Below are 26,780 nucleotides of genomic sequence, written 5' to 3'. Positions count from 1 at the left end.
CTAGTCCTACTGTCCTTTCTGAGCGGGAAGAGTCTTTCCACCTCTATCCTATCCATCCCATTCATCATCTTATATGTCTCAATGAGATCTCCCCTCATTCTTCTAAACTCTAACGAGTACAAGCCTAGTTTATTCAGCCTCTCCTCATAGCTCAACCCCCTCAACTCCGGTATTAGCCTAGTAAACCTCCTCTGCACTCCCTCCAAGGCCAAAATATCTTTGCGTAGGTGCGGCGCCCAAAAATGCACACAGTACTCCAGTTGTGGCCTCACCAATGCCCTATACAGCTGCAGCAAGACCTCCCTACTTTTATATTCAATCCCCTTCACTATAAAGGCCAGCATCCCATTCGCCTTCCTGACCACCTGCTGCACCTGCAAGCTGGGTTTTTGCGACTCATGCACAAGGACCCCGAGGTCCCTCTGCACCGTCGCCTGCTGCAGTTTTTCACCACGTAAGTAATCGTAATATATGGTGGGTCCAGACAAGTTTCTGGTGAATGGTAACCCTCAGGATGTTGACAGTGAGGGATTAAGCAATGGTTACACCACTGAATGTCAAGGGGTGATGATTAGAATGTCTGTTATTGGTGGTTTGCCTGGCATTTTGTGTGACGTGAATATTATTTCCCCTTTATTGAGCCCACCACTGATGAGTATCTTCAAGAAACATATGGAGGGGTGTCCATGCAGGGCTCAAATGCAGGAATCTTTTACAAGGGGGACACAATGGGCTTGTGGTGTTATCGCTGCACTATTAATCGAGAAACTCTGCCAAAGTTCCGGGGGACCCGGGTTCGAATCCCAACACGGCAGATGGTGGAATTTGAATTCAATCTGGAATTAAGAATCTATTGATGACCCATTGTTGGAAAAACCCAACTGGTTCCCTTCAGGGAAGGAAATCTGCCTCCGTTACCCCGGTCTGGCCTATATGTGACTCCAGAGCCATGTGGTTGATTCTCAACTACCCTCGGGCAGCTAGGGATGGGCAATAAATGCCAATAAAAAAATTTCTTTAGTTTCTCACGCGAGGGGAAGACTCCAACAATTCAGAGTTTAGCTCCCGATATCTCGTCTCATGGGGGAATGATCAGGGGCCATTGATATTTCAATGATGGTTGGGTGTCACAGGGGCAGTGGTAGTGGGGCCAATAGGACTGGTGAGAGGTTGGCCAAGTAAGCCACCTTCTAACAAAACCTCGGTGTCTCAGTTGGGCAGCATGGTGGCACAGTGGGTTAGCACTGCTGCTTCACAGCTCCAGGGACCCGGGTTCGATTCCCAGCTTGGGTAACAGTCCGTGTGGAGTTTGCACATTCTCCCCGTGTCTGTGTGGGTTTCCTCCCACAGTCCAAAGATGTGTGGGTTAGGTTAATTGGCCATGCTAAATTGCCCCTTAGTGTCCTGGGATGCATGGGTCCAAAGATGTGTGGGTTAGGTTGATAGGCTGTGCTAAAATTGCCCCTTAGCATCCTGAGATGTGCAGATTAGTGGGTATAATATGTAGGGATATGGGGGTAGGACCTGGCTGGGACTGCGGTCGGTGCAGACTCGATGGGCCGAACGGCCTCTTTCTACACTGTAGGGTTTCTATGATAATTCTATGTTTTCTAATTCCGTGCTCTGACAGAATACTGTCAAAACCAGTCGTTAATCACATACATGGGGCAGCACAGTGCTTAGTTCTTGCCTCACAGCGCCAGGGACCCAGGTTCGATTCCCGGCTCGGGTCACTATCTGTGCGGAGTCTGCACATTCTCCCCATGTCTGCGTGGGTTTCCTCCCACACTCCGAAAGACGTGCTGGTTAGGGTGCTAAATTCTCCCTCAGTGTAACCCGGAGTGTGGCGACTAGGGGATTTCCCCAGTAACTTCATTGCAGTGGTAATGTAAGCCTACTTGTGATGAATAAATGAACTTTTCCACGTGACTACAGAACCACAGCGGTGTGGCTGACTTTCAACTGTCCTCGGGCAACTAAGGATGGGCAATAAATGCTGGCCAGCCAATGATGTAAGAAGTTTCTCAACACCAGGTTAAAGTCCAACAGGTTTATTTGTAGCAAATGCCACTAGCTTTCGGAGCTGGCTCTCCCTTCGTTAAAGCCCGCGGTTTGCGGTGTCGATGGTCGTCAGGATGTGGAGATACCGGCATCTCCATATCACGACTGCCAATGATGCCCAAGTCTCACAAAGCCTTTTAAAAAAGATATATTTCTGTTGCGTTATAAGTGGAGTTGGATTGCTGGATGTGTTCGTATTGAATCGCCATGGGATTCAATGGGAGGTGCTGCTGGTTCTGGGAGGGTGGTCAGGACTGACCCTCCAACAGCGTGGCACTCCCTCGGCGCCGACCCTCCGATAGTGCTGACATTTCTTAACGTTTCAATTGCGCTGGATTACGGAAATAGCTGTTGGTTACTCACGGTCGTTGAGTATGTATAAATGGGCGAAAAGTATTTTGATCTCAATGCACAACTTTCCTTTAAGGATGTCACATCGCCCGCCCCCAGAGGGGCTGTCCATTTGCCAAGTGGCCCGTTCCAGGCTCCCCTCCCGGGTTATAATTGGGGGGACGGCTGGGACACTGGACTGAGGGCAAGGGGAGCTGAGAGATGGAGCCCGCTCTCTCTGGCTAAGGAAAAACTCTCACCAGCCTGGAAGGTCCCGGGTTACAATTCCCAGGACGGGTATAATCGGGAATGCAGATCCATCCCGGAGAATCACCCGGGGGTGCCCTGTGCTGACCGGACTTTGTGCGTTGCCCCTCTCTGCATTTGGGTAACACCTCCCGCGATCATCACCTCCTTCCTCACTGCCCTCTCCAGAAACAAACAGAACACAATGAACGTAACAACGGATGTAGAAAGTGTCCCTTCACCTCCCCCGATACGCAGAGATGAAGAACAGCAGGAGGAGCGGGTGAATGGACTCCATCCTGACACTCCCTCAGCGCAGCTGCATCATCCGCTGGAAGATCAGGTGGAGACGAATGGCCTTCTTCTGGCAGACGGCCGGGAACTTGGCGTCACAGCCCTCATCGTACCAGTGTCGCTGCCGTATCACTCCACAGTTCTCCCCCCACCGCCCCGTCTGGGCCCCTCACCCACTGACTCCAGCCTCCCTCCATCTCATTCTGTCTGCCACAATCTCCCCCCCACCCCGCACACCCTCTGACCTTCCTGAGCTTGCGCCTCCCTCACCCTGCAGTCTAGCCTCAGACCCTCAGCTCATCCCCTCCTCCAGTGACCGCTCAGTCAGTCCCATCTCCCCCCTCCTGGGGGTTCAGGTCCTGTCACCCTGGTCCGTCCACCCAAACCCAGTTGCCTTCAACCGCCAAGTCGGTCATTCCTATCCAATAGGTTTTATCCTTCGCATGTTTAGACAGGAAGTTCTGTCGAAGCGGAACGGAATCGTTAGCGGGCAAGGGGGTAAAGGTCACATGGGAGTCAGAGGGGGAGAATGACGGGCAGCAGGGGGGGCAACTCATTCCTGGAGGGTGATGAGGAAAGACGGCTGGAGATGGGGCAGTCGCTTGTAAGGGTGGAGAGGGAGGGGGGAAGTCAAGGTTTTCTTTCAGGGGAGGGCTGGTGAGGGAACTATTTATGCCATAGGCTAAAACTTGGGGGCCAGAGAAAGACCGCAATCGTCCATGTGTCTTTAAGAGAAACCCAACAGTTTCCATAGATGGTGCCTTCACGAATTAGAATCTTCAGGCTGCTTTCAACAAAATAAAAGCTGGACGCCAGCGAATGATCACGTGACCAAGTTGCCTCAAGTTAAACTTGCTATAAATTGTGTTAGAATTTCAGAATCCAAAGCTCAGAGAGGCCATGAGGGGAGGGGCAGGATAGGCACAAGATAAAGATGTGCTCCGCACAGTTTTGGTCTCCTGACTCGAGCAACAGGAAACAATTTTAATTTCTAACTTATCACTACTACAGTTCCAAATAAGCAACATTTATCTCACATGCTCAAATACATTAAATACAGTTAGCAAACAGAGTCATACTTGTTGTGCTCACAGCCTCGGAGCTTTCAGGAAGGTTTTGATTTTCAGAGCAGCTTGTAGACGTCTGTTTTGGAACAAAACACTGCCGGAAACTGAACAGGAAGCTGTTTTTCTCTCTCTGCTCCTCCCATTAAACACATTCTCACATGACCTTGTATACCTGCACCCACCTCCATTCCTTCTCTTACAAATAAAAAATGCAGGGAATATTTATTTTGTAAACAAGAATCCGTTAGCTCTATCTTGTAGGTAGATGGTTATAGATAGGTACATGGTTAAAATGAATAATTATCCCACTTTCTCAGCATCTGAGCTATATATTTGTTCGGACATACCGACTGGAGTTACATACATGGATCTGGTCATGGTTTGCGATGGCCAGGTGAGCTTGCTTGCTGGTGCATAGCTCCTTGCTCGGTTTCCAGGCCAGCCTGGTGTTGGTGAACAGAAAGCAGCTTCGAGAGTAGAGCAGCCAGCCAGGATCACAGATCCGCGAGGGACATTCTGCATCGGGCGCAGGAGCAGCCGGGGGTGAAGATAAAGTGGACAGATTCAGGAATGCCAGCTGAGACAGCACTGCTTTGTATCCTCCATCATCCCTGGGACTCCTCACACCCAACGTCCACTCCTCTCCCAAATGTGGTACACCCCATTCCCTCCCCCCACCCAAATGTGGTACATCCCATCCCTACATTTCCCCCCCCCAAATGTGATATGTCCTATTCCCTCCCCACACACAAATATGGTACAACCCATTCCCCCCCCAACTCAAAATGTGGTACAACCTATTGCCCCCCACCCCAATGTGGTACATCCCATTCCCCCTCCCAAATGTGGTACACCCCATATTCCGCACCCCCCTCCACCAAGTGTGGTACAACCCATTCCCGCCCCCCGCCTCAAAATGTGGTACACCCCATTCCCCCTGCGCAAATGTGGTACACCCCATTCCCCCCGCCCAAATGTGGTACACCCCATTCCCCCCGCCCAAATGTGGTACACCCCATTCCCCCCGCCCAAGTGTGGTACACCCCATTCCCCCCGCCCAAGTGTGGTACACCCCATTCCCCCCGCCCAAGTGTGGTACACCCCATTCCCCCCACCCAAATGTGGTACACCCCATTCCCCCTGCCCAAATGTGGTACACCCCCTACCCCCTGCCCAAATGTGGTACACCCCATTCCCCCTGCCCAAATGTGGTACACCCCATTCCCCCTGCCCAAATGTGGTACACCCCATTCCCCCCCAAATTGTTGTCCAGCTCACATCGACATATTGATTTGTGGGACTGAATATCTACCCTTCACATTCCAGTGAAAAAGACTGAATGGCCTCCTCCTGTTCCTGTGTAACAGGCTGGAGAGAGAGGGGCTGAATGGCCTCCTGTTCCTGTGTAACAGGCTGGAGAGAGAGGGGCTGAATGGCCCCCTCCTGTTCCTGTGTAACAGGCTATAGAGAGAGGGGCTGAATGGCCTCCTGTTCCTGTGTAACAGGCTGGAGACAGAGGGGCTGAATGGCCTCCTGTTGCTGTGTAACAGGCTGGAGAGAGAGGGGCTGAATGGCCTCCTCCTGTTCCTGTGTAACAGGCTGGAGACAGAGGGGCTGAATGGCCCCCTCCTGTTCCTGTGTAACAGGCTGGGGGGAGAGGGACTGAATGGCCTCCTGTTCCTGTGTAACAGGCTGGAGACAGAGGGGCTGAATGGCCTCCTGTTCCTGTGTAACAGGCTGGAGACGGAGGGGCTGAATGGCCTCCTGTTCCTGTGTAACAGGCTGGAGAGAGAGGGGCTGAATGGCCTCCTGTTCCTGTGTAACAGGCTGGAGAAGGGCTGAATGGCCCCCTCCTGTTCCTGTGTAACAGGCTGGAGAGAGAGGGGCTGAATGGCCTCCTGTTCCTGTGTAACAGACTGGAGAGAGAGGGGCTGAATGGCCTCCTGTTCCTGTGTAACAGGCTGGAGAGAGAGGGGCTGAATGGCCTCCTGTTCCTGTGTAACAGACTGGAGAGAGAGGGGCTGAATGGCCTCCTGTTCCTGTGTAACAGGCTGGAGACAGAGGGGCTGAATGGCCCCCTCCTGTTCCTGTGTAACAGGCTGGAGACAGAGGGACTGAATGGCCTCCTGTTCCTGTGTAACAGACTGGACAGAGAGGGGCTGAATGGCCTCCTGTTCCTGTGTAACGGGCTGGAGAGAGAGGGGCTGAATGGCCTCCTGTTCCAGTGTAACAGGCTGGAGACAGAGGGGCTGAATGGCCCCCTCCTGTTCCTGTGTAACAGGCTGGAGACAGAGGGACTGAATGGCCTCCTGTTCCTGTGTAACAGGCTGGAGAGAGAGGGGCTGAATGGCCCCCTCCTGTTCCTGTGTAACAGGCTGGAGAGAGAGGGGCTGAATGGCCTCCTGTTCCTGTGTAACAGGCTGGAGAGAGAGGGGCTGAATGGCCTCCTGTTCCTGTGTAACAGGCTGGAGACAGAGGGGCTGAATGGCCCCCTCCTGTTCCTGTGTAACAGGCTGGAGACAGAGGGACTGAATGGCCTCCTGTTCCAGTGTAACAGGCTGGAGAGAGGGGCTGAATGGCCTCCTCCTGTTCCTGTGTAACAGGCAGGAGACAGAGGGGCTGAATGGCCTCCTGTTCCTGTGTAACAGGCTGGAGAGAGAGGGGCTGAATGGCCTCCTCCTGTTCCTGTGTAACAGGCTGGAGACAGAGGGGCTGAATGGCCTCCTGTTCCTGTGTAACAGGCTGGAGAGAAAGGGGCTGAATGGCCTCCTGTTCCTGTGTAACAGGCTGGGGGGAGAGGGACTGAATGGCCTCCTGTTCTTGTGTAACAGGCTGGAGAGAGAGGGGCTGAATGGCCTCCTGTTCCTGTGTAACAGGCTGGAGAGAGAGGGGCTGAATGGCCCCCTCCTGTTCCTGTGTAACAGGCTGGAGACAGAGGGGCTGAATGGCCTCCTGTTCCTGTATAACAGGCTGGAGAGAGAGGGGCTGAATGGCCTCCTGTTCCTGTGTAACGGGCTGGAGACAGAGGGGCTGAATGGCCTCCTGTTCCTGTGTAACAGGCTGGAGACAGAGGGGCTGAATGGCCCCCTCCTGTTCCTGTGTAACAGGCTGGAGAGAGAGGGGCTGAATGGCCTCCTGTTCCTGTGTAACAGGCTGAGACAGAGGGACTGAATGGCCTCCTGTTCCTGTGTAACAGACTGGAGAGAGAGGGGCTGAATGGCCTCCTGTTCCTGTGTAACAGGCTGGAGACAGAGGGGCTGAATGGCCCCCTCCTGTTCCTGTGTAACAGGCTGGAGACAGAGGGGCTGAATGGCCCCCTCCTGTTCCTGTGTAACAGGCTCGATCCTGTTACGAGGGGGAACCAGCCCCCTCATGATTTTGAACATCTCTATCGAATCTCCTCTCAGCCGCCTTCTCCCCAAGGGGAACAGTCCTGACCACTCCAATCTATCCTCACCACTGAAGTTTCTCATCCCTGGAACTGATCTTGTAATCCTCTTCTGCGCTCTCTCCAATGGGCTCATATCCTTCCTGTAGTGCGGCACCCAGAACTGTACGCAATGTTCCAGCTGAGGGCTAACTGGTGCCTTGTATAAGGTCAGCACAACATGCTCACTCTTGTCCTCTGTGCCCCTAAACATCAAGCCCATGGACCTCCTCCTGCAACAGGTTTTTGGGAGGAGGGATGGGGGAAATGGGTGAGCGCTGAATGAGCCCCATCCTCTCCACTCCCCCACTCCTTCACGTCAGCAGCGACTTGGTCACACGCTCACTGTACTTCTCGCAGAACAGATGCAGCCAGTGCTCGGTGCTATTTTTCAAATGGGTACAATCGCCCTTCTCCCAGCTGGTCTGCTGTTCCTGAATTCCTTGGCAGTGTGCTGCAGACTGCCCTGGGCGATTCGCAAATCCTGCGGGGCTCCCACATCTTACAGAGAGAAGGTGAGAGAGAGAGAGATCTGTTAGCAGTTGATGTGATTTTGCACTGGGGTGAGGAATGGTTCATGGATTCCCCACACTGCGCCCCTCCCTCACAGATGCATGTACGTGCATACACGCACACCTCCTGATATACACACCCTCACACATCGGCTGAAACTTCAGCACACCATCTCCATGCACGTTCTCTAAGACTGTGACTGGAACTTCTGCGCAGTGGTACTCCAACCAGTTGGCATTTATTTATTAATTGCGTCCCTCTGGATATTTGAGTCTAGTTTTCGGTTTGATTTCTTTTTTCTTGATGGCGTTGCCAGGCTCTGCGAATGGGATGTTGGCCTTTATAGCGAGGGGGATAGAATATAAAAGCAGGGAGGACTTGCTGCAACTGTACAGGGCACTGGTGAGGCCGCAGCTGGAGTACTGTGTGCAGTTTTGGTCGCCGCACTTGCGCAAGGATATATTGGCCTTGGAGGGAGTGCAGAGGAGGTTCACTAGGCTGATACCAGAGATGAGGGGGTTGGACTATGAAGAGAGACTGAGTAGACTGGGTCTGTACTCGTTGGAGTTTAGAAGGCTGAGGGGGGATCTTATAGAGACTTACAAGATAATGAAGGGGATGGATAGGGTAGAGGGAGAGAGATTCTTCCCACTTAGAAAGGATAGCAGGACTAGAGGGCACAGCCTCAAGATGGGGGGGGGGGGAAACAGAGTTGAGGAGGAACTTCTTCACTCAAAGGGTGGTGAATCTCTGGAATTCTCTGCCCGTTGAAGTGGTGGAGGCTGCCTCGCTAAATATATTTAAGTCACGGGTAGATAGGTTTCTGATAGTCAAGGGAATTAAGGGTTATGGGGAGAGAGCGGGAAAGTGGAACTGATCCACTTCAGATCAGCCATGACCTTATTGAATGGCGGGGCAGGCTCGAAGGGCTAGATGGCCTACTCCTGCTCCTATTTCTTATGTTCTTATCATGCTTGCTGTGTTGCGAGATCGCTTTGTCTCTCAACCTCTCTCTCTTCGAATCAATAGAATCGCTACATCGCAGGAGGCCATTCGCTCATCAAGCCTGCACCGACCACAATCTCGTCCAGGCCCTCCTTACTAATTCCTGTGACTAAGGGTCAATTTAGCACGGCCAATCCACCTAATCTGCAGATCTTTGGAGTGTGGGAGGAAACCGGAGTACCTGGAGGAAACCCACGCAGACATGGGGAGAATGTGCAAACTCCACACAGACAGTAAGCCGAGGCTGGAATCGAACCCGGGTCCCTGGCGCTGTGAGGCAGCAGTGCCAATCACCTTGCCACCTCGCCTTTCAATTAGACATTTGTACCACATCAGCGCTGAGTTCAGATCAGAACATTTGTCAGGGTGATCCCACTGCTGCCATTCACACCTCCTCTAGTCCCACATTTTGTTCATTTGCCTGTCACAATATGATCCCCCTCTTGTCTTGTACCATCATCCCCTTTCTCATTCAATCCCAACTGCCTTTGAAATAAATCACAGGCCTCCCCTTTTGGCCCTGGAGGGAGTGCAGAGGAGGTTTACTAGGCTGATACCGGAGTTGAGGGGGTTGAGCTATGAGGAGAGGCTGAATAAACTAGGCTTGTACTCGTTAGAGTTTAGAAGAATGAGGGGAGATCTCATTGAGACGTATAAGATGATGAATGGGATGGATAGGATAGAGGTGGAGAGGCTCTTCCCGCTCAGAAAGGACAGTAGGACTAGGGGGCACAGCCTCAAGATAAAGGGGAGGCAGTTTAGAACGGAGTTGAGGAGGAACTTCTTCACTCAAAGGGTGGTGAATCTCTGGAATTCTCTGCCCGTTGAAGTGGTGGAGGCTGCCTCGCTAAATATTTTTAAGAAGCGGGTTGATGGGTTCTTGATAAGAGAGGGGATTAAGGGTTATGGGGAGAGGGCGGGAAAGTGGAACTGAGCCACGACAGATCAGCCATGATCTTATTGAATGGCGGGGCAGGCTCGAAGGGCTGGATGGCCTACTCCTGCTCCTATTTCTTATGTTCTTATGTTCTTTTGTTCTCCGTCTCTCTCTCTTTGTTAGCACCTGATACTTCATAGAATCATAGAATCCTACAGTGCAGAAAGAGGCCATTCGGCCCATTGAGTTTGCACCGACTGCAATCCCACCCAGGCCCTATCCCCATATCCCTCCATATGTTAGCCATTAATCCCTATAACCTACGCATCCCAGGACACAAAGGGGCAATTTTTAGCACGGCCAATTAACCTAACCCACACATCTTTGGACTGTGGGAGGAAACCCACGCAGACACGGGGAGAATGTGCAAACTCCACACAGACAGTGACCCGAGGCCGGGAATCGAACCCGGGTCCCTGGAGCTGTGAAGCAGCAGCGCTAACCCGCTGTGCTACCGCGCTGCCTTCTTTCACTTCTTCAACCTGTCTCTCGGTTTGAGTCTCTTTCTCTCCTCACAGGCGCTACATTAATGTCAGTTGCTGTTACGATACAACAAGGGTTGGATAGAGCCACAGGCATCGATATAGCGCCTGTTTACAGCTCCACTTCCAAAATTATCTGCACACATTGCAGTACATATCTAGGAATTTGCTTCTTCATCCACCACCCCCACTCCCTTCCATTCCCACCCCCCCACAACCCCACCTCTCCCAATGGTTAGGTGCATTGACCTGAACAGGCGCCGGAGTGTGGCCACTAGAGGAATTTCGCAGGAACTTCCCTGCAGTGTCAATGTCAGCTTTACTTGTGACAAATAAATAATAATTATAATGAGAAATAATTCCTTCTCCCCTGTCCTTTGTATAATTTGGCAACATTGCAATAAACAGCTGCTTTGCTGTGAACCCAGAATTGATGGTCTGAAATCATTATCGGGGGGAATCTTTCATGATAAGATGTGTAATCTCACCACTCTGAATGTTTTTTTTTGCCGTTGCAGTGATGGTCAGGCTGTTGCCATTAGGACAATGAAGAGCGTTTACCCTTTCGAAAGCCATTCGCAAAGAGGTGAAACTTGTCCGGTGAGTCGCAAATAGCATCTTTTAACTGGTACAGTGTTCTGGTTGGTTGAGTCTCACTCACCTTGTTAAGCATGCAGGGAAAGAGGCCATTCGCACCATCTGCTGCGTCCCGAGTCACAGAAACTGACACCATTCAGCTGTTTGTGAAGGGGAAACCGTGAGGCTTCCTGTCCAATGCTGTGCTGTGGAGCCCATGCTTATTGGCAGTGCCCAACCTCGAACCTCCACGTCGGCCAACGGGACCTCCAGTCCTGCAGATGGAAGGAGAAAAGCACTAGAGGCGTTCTGGAGAAGAGCTCACAAATAAACCGATTCCCGATCTGATCCCTGTTTTCACGGGGTGTGGGCTTCACTGACAAGGTCAACATTTGTCGCCCAACCCTAACTGCCCTTGAGAAGGTAGTGGAGAGCCACCTATTTGAAAGTCCATCGTGGTATAGCTGCAGTCCATAGTGGTGTAGCTACACCTGTTTGGAAGGGAGTTCCAGGATATTGAACTTGCAACACTGATGGGATGGCTCATCTGTTACAAAGTCAGGATGATGTGTGGTTTGGAGGGCAAATCCTCCCTCAGCGCCGACCCTCTGACAGTGCGGCACTCCCTCAGCACTGACCCTCTGACAGGGCGGCGCTCCCTCAGTACTGATCCTCTGACAGTGCGGCACTCCCTCAGCACTGACCCTCTGACAGTGCGGCACTCCCTCAGCACTGGCCCTCTGACAGTGCGGCACTCCCTCAGCACTGACCCTCTGACAGTGCGGCACTCCCTCAGCACTGACCCTCTGACAGTGCGGCACTCCCTCAGCACTGACCCTCTGACAGTGCGGCACTCCCTCAGCACTGACCCTCTGACAGTGCGGCGCTCCCTCAGCACTGACCCTCTGACAGTGCGGCGCTCCCTCAGCACTGACCCTCTGACAGTGCGGCGCTCCCTCAGCGCTGACCCTCTGACAGTGCGGCGCTCCCTCAGCACTGTCCCTCTGACAGTGCGGCGCTCCCTCAGCACTGACCCTCTGACAGTGCGGCGCTCCCTCAGCACTGACCCTCTGACAGTGTGGCACTCCCTCAGCACTGTCCCTCTGACAGTGCGGCACTCCCTCAGCACTGACCCTCTGACAGTGCGGCACTCCCTCAGCACTGACCCTCTGACAGTGCGGCACTCCCTCAGCACTGACCCTCTGACAGTGCGGCGCTCCCTCAGCACTGACCCTCTGACAGTGCGGCACTCCCTCAGCACTGACCCTCTGACAGGGCGGCACTCCCTCAGCACTGACCCTCTCACAGTGCGGCACTCCCTCAGCACTGACCCTCTGACAGTGCGGCACTCCCTCAGCACTGTCCCTCTGACAGTGCGGCGCTCCCTCAGCACTGTCCCTCTGACAGTGCGGCACTCCCTCAGCACTGACCCTCTGACAGTGCGGCACTCCCTCAGCACTGACCCTCTGACAGTGCGGCACTCCCTCAGCACTGACCCTCTGACAGTGCGGCACTCCCTCAGCACTGACCCTCTGACAGTGCGGCAATCCCTCAGCACTGACCCTCTGACAGTGCGGCGCTCCCTCAGCACTGACCCTCTGACAGTGCGGCGCTCCCTCAGCACTGACCCTCTGACAGTGCGGCACTCCCTCAGCACTGACCCTCTGACAGTGCGGCACTCCCTCAGCACTGACCCTCTGACAGTGCGGCACTCCCTCAGCACTGACCCTCTGACAGTGCGGCACTCCCTCAGCACTGACCCTCTGACAGTGCGGCACTCCCTCAGCACTGACCCTCTGACAGTGCGGCAATCCCTCAGCACTGACCCTCTGACAGTGCGGCGCTCCCTCAGCACTGACCCTCTGACAGTGCGGCACTCCCTCAGCACTGACCCTCTGACAGTGTGGCACTCCCTCAGCACTGACCCTCTGACAGTGCGGCACTCCCTCAGTACTGACCCTCTGACAGTGCGGCACTCCCTCAGCACTGACCCTCTGACAGTGCGGCACTCCCTCAGCACTGTCCCTCTGACAGTGCGGCACTCCCTCAGCACTGTCCCTCTGACAGTGCGGCACTCCCTCAGTGAAGGGGATTCCAAAGGTTGGGCCACCAGTGTTGGAAGGATTGAACTTGGGGATATCAATGAACGTCAGGGATCTGAAATGGGGGACGTGCCTGGAGCAGGGAGCGAGGGAAGGGATAATGGAGCCAATCCCAGGCAGGAGTTCCGGACGCTCATACTCACTCTCCACAACCTCACTGTCACGATCGTCGAAAACATCATCCTCAACATCCCCGATGAGGTCGGGCAAGTCACTATCTTTGTCATACTCAAGTGATTCCCTATCTCCGTGTGTCGCTCGCTCGTCATCTGCTTCTCCCTCAGGCAGCCTTGGCGAAGGCTTAGCTTCCCTCATTTTCCTCTTCCTCACTACCAGTGAGCTGCAGACAAATTGGAAAGACCTGGATGAACGTGAGGTTATTCACTTTGGAAGCAAAACCAAGGCGGCAGGTAAATGGCCTTCATTGCGAGAGGTTCTGAGCGCAGGAGCAGGGATGTGTTGTTGTAGTTATGCGGGAGGCCACACCTCAACAAGTATCGTGCGCAGTTTTGGCCTCCTTTCCTGAGGGAGGACATTCTTGGTCTCGAGGGAGAGCAGCGAAGGGTTTCCAGGCTGTTTCCGGGAACGTATGAGGAGAGATTGACGAGGTTAGGATTGTTTTTGCTCTAGTTTGGACGAATTTCATAGAGACTTATCAAATTCGAACAGGACTAGACAGGGAGGATGTTCCTGATGGTGGAGGGAGGGAGTCCAGAACCAGGTCTGAAGATTTGGGGTAGACCATTTAGGATGGAAATGAGGAGACATTTCTTCAACCGGTGAGCCAGTGGAATTCAGGAAGTAGTTGATGCCAAAACATTGAATATATTCAAGAGGCAGCTGGATATGGGGCGAATGGGATCAAAGGTTATGTGGGAAAAGCAGGATTAGGCTATCGAGTTGGACAATCAGCCATGATTTAAAAGGCGAAAAACTGCAGCATGCTACGGTGCAGAGGGACCTGGGCGTCCTTGTGCATGAGTCGCAAAAACTCAGTCTGCAGCGGGTGATCAAGAAGGCGAATGGCTTTATAGCGAGGGGGATAGAATATAAAAGCAGGGAGGTCTTGCTGCAACTGTGCAGGGTACTGGTGAGGCCGCAGCTGGAGTACTGTGTGCAGTTTTGGTCGCCGCACTTGCGGAAGGATATATTGGCCTTGGAGGGAGTGCAGAGGAGGTTCACTCGGCTGATACCGGAGATGGGGGGGGTTGGACTATGAAGAGAGACTAAATAGACTGGGTCTGTACTCGTTGGAGTTTAGAAGGATGAGGGGGGATCTTATAGAGACGTATAAGATAATGAAGGGGATGGATAGGGTAGAGGTAGAGAGATTCTTCCCGCTTAGAAAGGATAGCAGGACTAGAGGGCACAGCCTCAAGATAAGCGGGGAGGGGGCAGTTTAGATCGGAGTTGAGGAGGAACTTCTTCACTCAAAGGGTGGTGAATCTCTGGAACTGAAGTGGTGGAGGCTACCTTGCTGAATATATTTAAGTCACGGGTAGATAGGTTTCTGATCGATAAGGGAATTAAGGGGAGAGAGAGCGGGAAAGTGGAACTGATCCACTTCAGATCAGCCATGATCTTATTGAACGGCGGGGCAGGCTCGAAGGGCTAGATGGCCTACTCCTGCTCCTATTTCTTATGAATTTGCTGATGACACCAAGATTGGGGGAACGGCAAATTGTGCGGAGGGTGTGGAGAGTCTGCAGAAGGATCTAGATAGGCTGGGCGAATGGGCCAGGAAATGGCAAATGGAATTTAATGTTGGCAAGTGTGAGGTGGTCCACTTTGGTAGGAAGAATGGTAGGAAGGACTATTACTTACGTGGCGAAAAACTGCAGCATGCGACGGTGCAGAGGGACCTCGGGGTCCTTGTGCATGAGTCGCAAAAACCCAGCTTGCAGGTGCAGCAGGTGGTCAGGAAGGCGAATGGGATGCTGGCCTTCATAGCGAGGGGGATTGAATATAAAAGTAGGGAGGTCTTGCTGCAGCTGTATAGGGCATTGGTGAGGCCGCAGCTGGAGTACTGTGTGCAGTTTTGGGCGCCGCACCTGCGCAAGGATATTTTGGCCTTGGAGGGAGTGCAGAGGAGGTTTACTAGGCTGATACCGGAGTTGAGGGGATTGAGCTATGAGGAGAGGCTGAATAAACTAGGCTTGTACTCGTTAGAGTTTAGAAGAATGAGGGGAGATCTCATTGAGACGTATAAGATGATGAATGGGATGGATAGGATAGAGGTGGAGAGACTCTTCCCGCTTAGAAAGGACAGTAGGACTAGGGGGCACAGCCTCAAGATAAAGGGGAGGCGGTTTAGAACGGAGTTGAGGAGGAACTTCTTCACTCAAAGGGTGGTGAATCTCTGGAATTCTCTACCCGTTGAAGTGGTGGAGGCTGCCTCGCTAAATATATTTAAGAAGCGGGTTGATGGGTTTTTGATAAGAGAGGGGATTAAGGGTTATGGGGAGAGGGCGGGAATGTGGAACTGAGCCACGACAGATCAGTCATGATCTTATTGAATGGCGGGGCAGGCTCGAAGGGCTAGATGGCCTACTCCTGCTCCTATTTCTTATGAATGGTGGGGCAGGCTCGAAGGGCTAGATGGCCTACTCCTGCTCCTATTTCTTATGAATGGTGGGGCAGGCTCGAAGGGCTAAATGGCCTCCTCCTATCTTCTATGTTCCACTCAGCTCCCCTTCCAACTCTCACCTCACTCCCTAATCTTCAGCCACAAGGAACAATTTGAGACCCCTGACCGAGAGGGCAAATGAGGCCCTTTTGAATCTCTGATTTGGGGACTCAAGAGGACGAGCAAAGCGATTCAGGATAAAACTGTCGGTTTATCCACGCACGAGGGACAATAAATCTTGCGGTCGTTTTGGAATTTAACTGAATGAGATCTCTTCTTTAAAACTAGTGTCTGACATTGAGCATTCGTCCTTCAGGATGTGAGAACTGATTTAACATTTGAACAGCAGCTTTACATGAGTCAGCAAATCGGAATGATTCAAAGTATTACGGTGGTTAATTATTTATTAGTAAACTAATGGATTATTGAGATTAATAAGTAATTGACTCTGTTCAACAAATAGTAAAATAAATTCCAAATCTGATGTTCTAATGAATTATTTCGATTATTGGACAAGTGGCTGCCAAGATGGTGGGCTAAAATAACTCAGCAATAAGGTATCAACTTATAATTTATTCAGCAAGATTGAGATGTAAAAGATGAATGTAAAAATTAATTAGACACGTGGGCAGCACTGCTGCTTCACAGCTCCAGGGATCTGGGTTCGATTCCTGGCTTGAGTCACTGACTGTGTGGAGTTTGCATGTTCTCCCCGTGTCTGCGTGGGTTTCCTCCCACAGTCCAAAGATGTGCCGGTTAGGTTGATTGGCTATGCTAAAAATTGCCCCTTAAGAGTCCTGAGATGTGTAGGTTAGAGGGGTTAGCGGGTAAAATATGTAGGGATATGGGGATAGGGCCTGGGTGGGATTGTGGTCAGTGCAGACTCGATGGATCGAATGGCCTCCTTCTGCACAGTCGGGTTTCTATATAAAAAAGTCCACAGAACCAATTTATCACTCTGTTTCTGAATGAGCAACAGCTGAGGTTATCTAATTCTAAAATGTTCACGGCTTATCAACAGGTCATAAATATTAACTAACGTTTATATATTACTGTTAATAATTTAAAAGATTTGTGACAATGAAGGTTAATTGAGAGCTAAATGTATTAATAGATTTATGTCATATTTAAACAGATTAGTGATCGGAAATGAGGGGTTATTAAATATATTAACGCTGGATTATTTAATATTTAAACAAACTGGTGACTGAAAATTCGTTCCAATTGATAAATATATTTTTTAATTTATTGAATATTTAAACAGATTAGTGAAATTAATTTGATGTATTGATGATGATAGATTTAAATAGCTTGTGCTGGATAATTAATTTTAAATTGTTAACTAGATATATTCATGATAGATTAACAGGTAATAAGAAAAATTTATATGAGTGCTCAGAGTGAAAATAACAGCTTAAATTAATAACAGATTAAAAATGAATAGTTATGTTGTTGATTCTCACTGGTAAACGAGTATGAAATTTAAATGCGGATTTTGAAATATCAAACACACGCAACGTGAGTTGTAATTAAGTAATAATTCCATACTGTTAATGTTGGAATCAGCTTAATTGAACAATAGAACCACTAAATAGCTATTATGAATTAACAACTTGCTGACATCATATAATAATTTGATAGGTGATCAATAATTATCTGATAATTAGAAACAATTATTGAGATTCATTAATACATAAGTATCATTATTCGTCAGCGCTTTTACTGATAAATGATTGAAGGTAGTTGTGCATCACAGCTAATTAGGATTAATTAATGCTTAGATCTTTTAATCATAAACTGTGGGGCTCCCTCAGGACTGACTCTTCAGTTTGGACGGTTAGAGTGAAATATTATTTCATCGTCTCAACGAGGCTTACATTCACACTGCAGCTAAGTTACTGTGAAAATCCCCTACTGAAAAATTATACATTAATATAATATAAATATACTAACAATGGAAGCAGACCTATTGACGAATAATTATGCAATTGACAGAACGAGATTATTTGATGCGTCAACAGATTAGTGATGTTTTAAGTGATAATAAGGGATATTGTAGATCGATAACCGAGGTGACCTAATATGCAAATTATTTAGTGATTGAGATTAAATCCTAATCGGATGCATTGATAGGTTGAGATTTATACTTTAATATTATATTTAAACAGTAGTCAGATGATTAGGATTAATTGAAAATTACAATATTAATGCTGAATTTAATCATTTAAATTAGTAACATAATTAAATTAATTGAGAATTAGATACATTAATAAATTTGTAATTTTTAAACAGATTATTGATAGAAAATGAAGGTTAATTGATAATTAAATACACTACAGGAAGGATGTGGAAGCTATTGAGAGGGTGCAAAGGAGATTTACAAGGATGTTGCCTGGATTGGGAGGCATGCCTTTTGAGGATAGGTTGAGGGAGCTAGGACTCTTCTCCCTGGAGAGATGACCTGATAGAGGTTTATAAGATGTTGAGAGGAATAGATAAGGTGGATTCTCGGAGGCTATTTCCCAGGGCTGAAATGGTCGCTACGAGAGGACACAGGTTTAAGGTGCTGGGGAGCAGGTACAGAGGAGATGTTAGGGCTAAGTTTTTCACTCAGAGGGTGGTGAGTGAGTGGAATCGGCTGCCGTCGGTGGTGGTAGAGGCGAACTCACTGGGGTCTTTTAAAAGATGGCTGGATGAGTATATGGGTTTTTTTTAGGGAGCATTACTCTGTATCTACAGTGCTGTACCTGTCCTGGGAGTGTCTGATGGGACCATACAGATGGATCTCTGTCACTTCGAGCTACTAATTCTAATTAGTAGATGATGGGATTTAATGGGATTGGGAGTTACAGATAGTTCTATGGCTTGGAAGGTAGGGATTTGATCGGTGCAACTTGTGGGCCGAAGGGCCTGTTTGTGCTGTAGTGTTCTATTAATGCTGGGCTATTTAAACAATTGAATGATAGAAAATTAATTCCAATTAAGATATTAATTGAATGTTAAACAAATTAGTGATTAACTGCTAATTAGGTGCAATGATTTAAATATTTATAAATTGTGGTAGATAATTAATTTGAATTGATATTAATTGAATGCTAAACAAATTAGTGATTAAATTGCTAATTCAGTGCATTGATTTAAATATTTAAATAGATTGTGCTGGATAATTAATTCCAATTGATACTAATTGATTATGCAAATTAGTGATTAAATTAATTGCTAATTAGGTGCAATGATTTAAATATTTATAGATTGTGCTAGATAATTATTCCAATTGATATTAATTGAATATTAAACAAATTAGTGATTAAATTTAATTGCTAATTAGGTGCAATGATTTAAATATTTATAGATTGTGCTAGATAATTAATTCCAATTAAGATATTAATTGATTATACAAATTAGTGATTAAATTAATTGCTAATTAGGTGCAATGATTTAAATATTTAGATTGTGCTAGATAATTATTCCAATTAAGATATTAATTGAATATTAAACAAATTAGTGATTAAATTGCTAATTAGGTGCAATGATTTAAATATTTATAGATTGTGCTAGATAATTAATTCCAATTAAGATATTAATTGATTATACAAATTAGTGATTAAATTTATTGCTAATTAGGTGCAATGATTTAAATATTTAGATTGTGCTAGATAATTATTCCAATTAAGATATTAATTGAATATTAAACAAAGTGATTAAATTGTTAATTAGGTGCAATGATTTAAATATTTATAGATTGTGCTAGATAATTAATTCCAATTAAGATATTGATTATACAAATTAGTGATTAAATTAATTGCTAATTAGGTGCAATGATTTAAATATTTAGATTGTGCTAGATAATTATTCCAATTAAGATATTAATTGAATATTAAACAAATTAGTGATTAAATTGCTAATTAGGTGCAATGATTTAAATATTTATAAATTGTGCTAGATAATTAATTTGAATTGATATTAATTGAATGCTAAACAAATTAGTGATTAAATTGCTAATTCGGTGCATTGATTTAAATATTTAAATAGATTGTGCTGGATAATTAATTCCAATTAAGATATTAATTGATTATACAAATTAGTGATTAAATTAATTGCTAATTAGGTGCAATGATTTAAATATTTATAGATTGTGCTAGATAATTAATTCCAATTAAGATATTAATTGATTATACAAATTAGTGATTAAATTAATTGCTAATTAGGTGCAATGATTTAAATATTTATAGATTGTGCTAGATAATTATTCCAATTAAGATATTAATTGAATATTAAACAAATTAGTGATTAAATTGCTAATTAGGTGCAATGATTTAAATATTTATAGATTGTGCTAGATAATTAATTCCAATTAAGATATTGATTATACAAATTAGTGATTAAATTAATTGCTAATTAGGTGCAATGATTTAAATATTTAAATGGCTTGTGCTAGATAATTAATTCCAATTAAGATATTAATTGAATGCTAAACAAATTAGTGATTAAATTGCTAATTAGGTGCATTGATTTAAATAGATTGTGCTAGATAATTAATTCCAATTGATAGAACTATACGATAGAATCAATATTTAAAGATTACTGCTAGATAATTAAGATTATTTTATAATTAGATTATGTCAGGCTGTATTTAATACTTATATAGTTGGACAGGTTGCTAATATCTATGATTTTAATTTAATTGTGATGATAATCTATTATTCTCTGGGACACACTGTGGATAGTGATGTTTCAGCAGGTTTCTTTGTCCACAGGCCCGGTTTGAAGCCTCGGCCTCGCCTAGCCTCCCCAGGCCGCCCTCAGGACGCGGGTGGCAGGCCCGGGGCTGCGGACGGGTTGGGGGGGGGATGTGGGAGGATCAGCGCAAGTAAGAAGCCTGACAACACCGGGTAAAAGTCCAACCGTTTTATTTGATATTAAACTCACAAACTGTCGGTCCTTCCTGTGTTTACCCCCCCCCCACGGTCCAGCGTCTCCGCGTCAGGGTGGCGGACTACAGCGGCCATCTTGGGAAGGGAAGAGGAGGGCGGCTGAGCCCCGGAAATGATCCCCAGAGGGGTCACCGCTGGGCAGGGAGAGTGTGTGAGAGACAATGGGGATCACGTGACAACGTGTCGGGCTTCTGACGAGAGACGGGGGAGGGGCCAGGGCAGCAGGCGGGAGGCGCCGACATATTGGGAAGGGAAGAGGAGGGCGGCGGAGCCCCGGAAATGATCCCCGGGGGGTCACCGCTGGGCAGGGAGAAAGACACACATACGCACAATGGGGATCACGTGACAGAGTGGCCAGCTAGACTCAATGGAGCCAAATAGAGAATAAATCAATATTAATATATTTAATAATCACCCATAGACTCACTGGAACAAAATAGAGAATAAATCAGTATTAATATATTTAATAATCACCCATAGGCTCACTGGAACAAAATAGAGAATAAATCAGTATTAATATATTTAATAATCACCCATAGACTCACTGGAACAAAATAGAGAATAAATCAATATTAATATATTTAATAATCACCCATAGACTCACTGGAACAAAATAGAGAATAAATCAGTATTAATATATTTAATAATCACCCATAGACTCACTGGAACAAAATAGAGAATAAATCAGTATTAATATATTTAATAATCACCCATAGACTCACTGGAACAAAATAGACAATAAATCAGTATTAATATATTTAATAATCACCCATAGACTCAGTGCAACAAAATAGAGAATAAATCAGTATTAATATATTTAATAATCACCCATAGACTCACTGGAACAAAATAGAGAATAAATCAATATTAATATATTTAATAATCACCCATAGACTCACTGGAACAAAATAGAGAATAAATCAGTATCAATATATTTAATAATCACCCATAGACTCACTGGAACAAAATAGAGAATAAATCAGTATTAATATATTTAATAATCACCCATAGACTCACTGGAACAAAATAGAGAATAAATCAGTATTAATATATTTAATAATCACCCATAGACTCAGTGCAACAAAATAGAGAATAAATCAGTATTAATATATTTAATAATCACCCATAGACTCACTGGAACAAAATAGAGAATAAATCAGTATTAATATATTTAATAATCACCCATAGAATCACTGGAACAAAATAGAGAATAAATCAGTATTAATATATTTAATAATCACCCATAGACTCAGTGCAACAAAATAGACAATAAATCAGTATTAATATATTTAATAATCACCCATAGACTCAGTGCAACAAAATAGACAATAAATCAGTATTAATATATTTAATAATCACCCATAGACTCACTGGAACAAAATAGAGAATAAATCAGTATTAATATATTTTAATAATCACCCATAGACTCACTGGAACAAAATAGAGAATAAATCAGTATTAATATATTTAATAATCACCCATAGACTCACTGCAACAAAATAGAGAATAAATCAGTATTAATATATTTAATAATCACCCATAGTCTCACTGGAACAAAATAGAGAATAAATCAATATTAATATATTTAATAATCACCCATAGACTCAATGGAGCCAAATACAGAATACATCAATATTAATATATTTCATCACAACTGGAAAATGACATTGTATTAACTGATTGGCACGTTTAAATGTTAATACCTTTATAAATTGTTTTCATCGTGTTTTAAAATGCAGGAGGCAGTGGTATTGTCAGATATCAACACAGAGACTCATTTAATAATCTGGGACCCATGTTGTCCAGCAGGCGACGGTGCAGAGGGACCTCGGGGTCCTTGTGCATGAGTCGCAAAAACCCAGCTTGCAGGTGCAGCAGGTGGTCAGGAAGGCGAATGGGATGCTGGCCTTCATAGCGAGGGGGATTGAATATAAAAGTAGGGAGGTCTTGCTGCAGCTGTATAGGGCATTGGTGAGGCCGCAGCTGGAGTACTGTGTGCAGTTTTGGGCGCCGCACCTGCACAAAGATATTTTGGCCTTGGAGGGAGCGCAGAGGAGGTTTACTAGGCTGATACCGGAGTTGAGGGGGTTGAGCTATGAGGAGAGGCTGAATAAACTAGCCATGTACTCGTTGGAGTTTAGAAGAATGAGGGGAGATCTCATTGAGACGTATAAGATGATGAATGGGATGGATAGGATAGAGGTGGAGAGACTCTTCCCGCTCAAAAAAGACACTAGGACTAGGGGGCACAGCCTCAAGATAAAGGGGGGGGTGGTTTAGAACGGAGTTGAGGAGGAACTTCTTCACTCAAAGGGTGGTGAATCTCTGGAATTCTCTACCCGTTGAAGTGGTGGAGGCTGCCTCGCTAAATATTTTCAAGAAGCGGGTTGATGGGTTTTTGATAAGAGAGGGGATTAAGGGTTATGGGGAGAGGGCCGGAAAGTGGAACTGAGCCGCGACAGATCAGCCATGATCTTATTGAATGGCGGGGCAGGCTCGAAGGGCCAGATGGCCTACTCCTGCTCCTATTTCTTATGTTCTTATGTTCTTAAGTTCAAATCGCACCACAGCAGATAATGACATTTTTAATTCCATAAGAAAAATATTGTAATCTGTATCAACCATTGTCGTAAAAATCCATCTGGTTCACTAATATGCCAGGATGTTGATAGTGGGGAGATTGTAATGCCATTGAATGTCAAGGGGAGGTTGGGGGGGGGGGAGATGGTTATATTCTCTCAAACTGCCTGGGTCCCAGTACAGCTCCTGGTCAGTGGTAACCCCAGGATGTTGGTAGTAGCAGAGGGGATTCAGCAAAGGTAATGTCATTGAATGTCAATGGGAGGTGACAGGTAGGCTCTCTGTCTTGCAGATGGTCATGGCCTGGCACTTGTATGGTACAATGGGGTAGCACGGCGGCATAGTGGTTAGTACTGCTGCCTCACAGGATCTGGGTTCGATTCCGGGCTCCACGCTGTCTGTGTGGAGTTTGCACGTTTTGCTTGTGATGGCGTGGATTTCCTCCAGGTGCTCTGGTTTCCTCCCACAGTCCAAATATGTGCGGGTTAGGTGCAAAATTCTCCCTCAGGTTCCTGAGTGTGGCAACTGGGGGGAATTTCATAGTAACTTCATTGCAGTGTTAATGTAAACCTACTCATGACACTAATAACTAAACTGTAAAACTTCAGACTAATATATAATAGAAAGGTACATATACATATTTTCTTTTTCATTCATGGGACATGGTATCGCTGGCTGGCCAACTGCCCACCCCTAGTTGCTCGGAAGCAGTTGAGTGAACCTCATTGCTATGCTCTGGAGTCACGTGTAGGCCAGACCAGGAAAGGATGATAGATTTCACAGCTTCAGGGTCCTGGGTTCGATTCCCGGCTTGGGTCACCGTCTGTGTGGAGTTTGCACATTCTCCTCGTGTCTGTGTGGGTTTCCTCCGGGTGCTTCGCTTTCCTCCCACAGTCCAAAGATGTGAGGGTTAGGTTGATTGGCTATGCTAAGAAATTTCCCCTTAGCATCCAGGGATGTGTAGGTTAGCGAGATTAGTGGGTATAATACGTAGGGATATGGGGGGAGGGCCTGGGCGGGATTGTGTTCGGCGCAGACTCGATGGGCCGAAGAGCCTCTTTCTGCACTGTAGGATTCTATAATTCTACGATTCCTTCCCTAAGGATATTAGTGAACCAAATGGACTTTTCCGACAATGGGTTCACAGACATCAGTAGATTCTTACTTCCAGGCATGTGTAGGTTAGGTGGATCGGCCGTGCTAAATTGCCACTTAGTCTCAGGGAACTGGCTAGGGTAAATATATGGAGATAGCGCCTGGGTGGGCTTATGGTTAAAACAGACTTGATGGGCCGAATGGCCTCCTCCTGCCTTTTTATGATCTATGAATTCTATGGTGCAATTTTTACTTGCCGCTTATCAGGCCAACCCTGGATGTTACCCTGCTGGAAAAACTGCCCGATTTAAGCGACGATTAGGGATGCGCAATAAATCGACACCCAGATCCCATGAAACATCAAGGACAGAAAATGAGAACACTCCCCAGATCAAAAATGCGTGAATGTGTTGGATTATTTTGTTGTGGTAGAATGTTTTGCTTTCATCAGGGTTTCGGGATGTTGAGATTTGAAATGCTCTGGACTCCTGTGATATATGCAGCAATCTGCAGACACGCTGGTCCCAACAGGAATACAACTGCTATGATTAATGCCGTTCCCAATTTCCATCAATGTGATTAGAGTGCATTATCTTCACCCAGGGGCAGTAGGTATCTCTGTCAGTGCGGCGCACCCCCCCTCTGCGCCGACCCTCTGTCAGTGCGGCACTCCCTCAGCACTGACCCTCTGTCAGTGCGGCGCTCCCTCAGCACTGACCCTCTGACAGTGCGGCGCTCCCTCAGCACTGACCCTCTGACAGTGCGGCACTCCCTCAGCACTGACCCTCTGACAGTGCGGCACTCCCTCAGCACTGACCCTCTGACAGGGCGGTGCTCCCTCAGCACTGACCTTCTGACAGTGCGGCGCTCCCTCAGCACTGACCCTCTGACAGTGCGGCACTCCCTCAGCACTGACCCTCTGACAGTGCGGCACTCCCTCAGCACTGACCCTCTGACAGTGCGGCACTCCCTCAGCACTGACCCTCTGACAGTGCGGCACTCCCTCAGCACTGACCCTCTGTCGGTGCGGCGCTCCCTCAGCACTGACCCTCTGACAGTGCGGCACTCCCTCAGCACTGACCCTCTGACAGTGCGGCACTCCCTCAGCACTGACCCTCTGTCGGTGCGGCGCTCCCTCAGCACTGACCCTCTGACAGTGCGGCACTCCCTCAGCACTGACCCTCTGACAGTGCGGCACTCCCTCAGCACTGACCCTCTGACAGTGTGGCGCTCCCTCAGCACTGACCCTCTGACAGTGCGGCACTCCCTCAGCACTGTCCCTCTGACAGGGCGGCACTCCCTCAGTACTGACCCTCTGACAGTGTGGCGCTCCCTCAGCACTGACCCTCTGACAGTGCGGCACTCCCTCAGCACTGACCCTCTGACAGTGCGGCACTCCCTCAGCACTGACCCTCTGACAGTGCGGCACTCCCTCAGCACTGACCCTCTGTCGGTGCGGCGCTCCCTCAGCACTGACCCTCTGACAGTGCGGCACTCCCTCAGTACTGACCCTCTGACAGTGTGGCACTCCCTCAGCACTGACCCTCTGACAGTGCGGCACTCCCTCAGCACTGACCCTCTGACAGTGCGGCACTCCCTCAGCACTGACCCTCTGACAGTGCGGCACTCCCTCAGCACTGACCCTCTGACAGTGCGGCACTCCCTCAGCACTGACCCTTTGTCGGTGCAGCACTCCCTCAGCACTGACCCTCTGTCGGTGCGGCACTCCCTCAGCACTGACCCTCTGACAGTGCGGCACTCCCTCAGCACTGACCCTCTGTCGGTGCGGCACTCCCTCAGCACTGACCCTCTGACAGTGCGGCACTCCCTCAGCACTGACCCTCTGTCGGTGCGGCACTCCCTCAGCACTGACCCTCTGACAGTGCGGCACTCCCTCAGCACTGACCCTCTGTCAGTGCAGCGCCTCCCTCTGTGCGGTACGAACAGCGAGACAATTGGATAGAACAAATAGCATATCTTTATTGCAACCAATTAACACCTGAACAACATGAGCAGATGTCCTGGGGGACCCACTGAGGTTAAACCTGGAGATGGAAGAACTCGCCATTGACACACCTAGCCAGAATTGAAATTGTGTGTTCGAGAGATCATCAGAGTCTGCCCTTCTCTAATACGCGTGGGGGTCTCCCTTGAGAGTGAACCATCAGGTCAGGGGTCTCCCAGGAATGGTGGGGTGGCTGGTGGTGGCTGGGGAGGGTTGCGGGCTGGCGCGATGTTTCCTGGTGATTGACTCACAACAGATGTCAATATCTGGTGACGTTTCTTAACGTTTCAATTGCGCTGGATTACGGAAATAGCTGTTGGTTACTCACGGTCGTTGAGTATGTATAAATGGGCGAAAAGTATTTTGATCTCAATGCACAACTTTCCTTTAAGGATGTCACATCGCCCGCCCCCAGAGGGGCTGTCCATTTGCCAAGTGGCCCGTTCCAGGGTCCCCTCCCGGGTTATAATTGGGGGGACGGCTGGGACACTGGACTGAGG

At 47.8% G+C, this 26,780-nt stretch overlaps 1 long non-coding RNA gene across 1 annotated transcript; it reads right to left on the bottom strand.

The window, feature by feature from the left end:
- Positions 1 to 11,026: 11,026 nt before the first annotated feature.
- LOC145361447 (uncharacterized) lies at positions 11,027 to 20,673 on the bottom strand. Its single transcript, XR_013889831.1, has 3 exons — positions 20,596 to 20,673; positions 13,184 to 13,380; positions 11,027 to 11,213 (listed from the first exon to the last, which is right to left on the bottom strand). It is a non-coding gene; the product is annotated as an uncharacterized LOC145361447 (long non-coding RNA).
- Between the last annotated feature and the right edge of the window lie 6,107 nt (positions 20,674 to 26,780).

This window comes from Carcharhinus amblyrhynchos, chromosome 34, assembly GCF_965287045.1.
Source record: "Carcharhinus amblyrhynchos chromosome 34, sCarAmb.v2.hapA, whole genome shotgun sequence".
Taxonomy (NCBI): Eukaryota; Metazoa; Chordata; class Chondrichthyes; order Carcharhiniformes; family Carcharhinidae; genus Carcharhinus; species Carcharhinus amblyrhynchos.
Note: the sequence above shows the minus strand (reverse complement) of the source record. Positions and strands in the feature narration are given on the sequence as shown.